This window comes from Branchiostoma floridae, chromosome 3, assembly GCF_000003815.2.
Source record: "Branchiostoma floridae strain S238N-H82 chromosome 3, Bfl_VNyyK, whole genome shotgun sequence".
Lineage (NCBI taxonomy): Eukaryota > Metazoa > Chordata > Leptocardii > Amphioxiformes > Branchiostomatidae > Branchiostoma > Branchiostoma floridae.
Window position 1 is genome coordinate 14,929,147 of NC_049981.1, and position 1,617 is coordinate 14,930,763.

The window sequence follows — 1,617 nt, forward strand, 5'->3', positions numbered from 1 at the left end:
TGTCGTGTGTTGATTTACAGGTAGTCTAAGCTGGAGTAATGTAAAATGAAATCAATTTTTGTTTTCAGAGAAGATCCAATGGGTAAAACATAAAGGGGCGACGTGACATTAGAGTGATGATTCTGGACTGAATAAAGTGACACATGGCAGAAATACTGTTCGTCATTTTTATCAATTGCAAAGTTTTATTGAGCTTCGCATAAGTCATAAACCAATTCAAAGGTAATAATACATTGTAAGTAATATTCAAATAGACTATATACAGAAATCTCGACTCTCAACTTTTTTTCTTAATTGAGACGGTTCGGATTCATTGCTCTCGTTGATTGTTGTGTTATGGCGTATGTTATTACTGAAATGTATAAACTGTCACCTTTAGCTTTGGGTGAGCCGTTTTGAAATGCGTTTATATGATCATACGTGGATCGTTTTGCTTACTTTATTCATATGTCGATTTACTAGTATTTTTACGTGTTTCAGACTGTGTGTACATGTATCTCCAAGTCACCTGTTGGGAGCGCATCCCCAAGTCACATTTTCGTACCTGTAGTACCATTAGTTTAATTTAAACTAACCTGGAATTAGATTTGCTTTGAACTGAAGAATTCACGCGGAGAGTTCACAATTACGGTACTTATCCCCGGCAGCGAAAAGAATAGGAGATTTAATAGAACTTGTTGATGAGAGAGCACGTGTCATTGCCATGTGCTACAGTACGTAAATAGACAGGTATCATCTCCAAACAGATGTAAGTACCTGTCTATAGTGGCCACATTTGGCCAGTCCCTTGGGTGGTCGCTATAGACATGTTTGACTGTATACGGTTCATTCTCAGCGATATTACGCCTGTGTTTTTGCAACATTTATCATTCATTTAGCATCATCATAGAACGGTGAACATCATAGAACACATGTACTAGAAAAAAGGACTACACGTAAGAAATCATCTATTACTTCCCTATCCTATCAAGATAATTACCAGTAGCGAGAAAATTTTTATAAATACCAGGCAAGTCGGTGATTGTTGCCTCTGAAATTGATGCCCCAGGGGAGCATCGCTATCATGCAGCAAGGCTGTGTGAACCAATCAATATCCTTCATTCTTATTGGTTTATCAACCTTCAATCAGATGGACCGGTCCAGGTTCTTTTCTTTCATCTTTTTTGGCCTTTTCTGGCTTAGTATGTTTCTCTCTATAGTGTTACAAAGTTTTTCCACCGCTTGAAAAATACAGTACTATCATATGCCTTCATTCAGTAATTCCAATTTGTGTGTTGTGAGTGAGCCTGTGTGTATAACTGCAGGTATTAACCGTTCCATTACAACTTGCAACCTCTGAGCGGCTACAGCTTTGTCAGGTCGCCCGATGAATTTCATAGATATGTTAGGAATCTTTCACTTTAAGTTTCTTACATAGTACATCGTACTTCAATTATTAAATCAGGGCACACAGAGCTAGCAATCACCGTTGGTAGATCAGACGAGTTTCATCGAAGTACATTTTGTAATTTTTTTTTTCTTCAAATAATCCTTTCACATCATCCTTCAATTGTAACCCTACTTCTACCATTGGCTCAATTAGTTTTCACTCGTAGTGAGTGGGCCCTATCACGATGT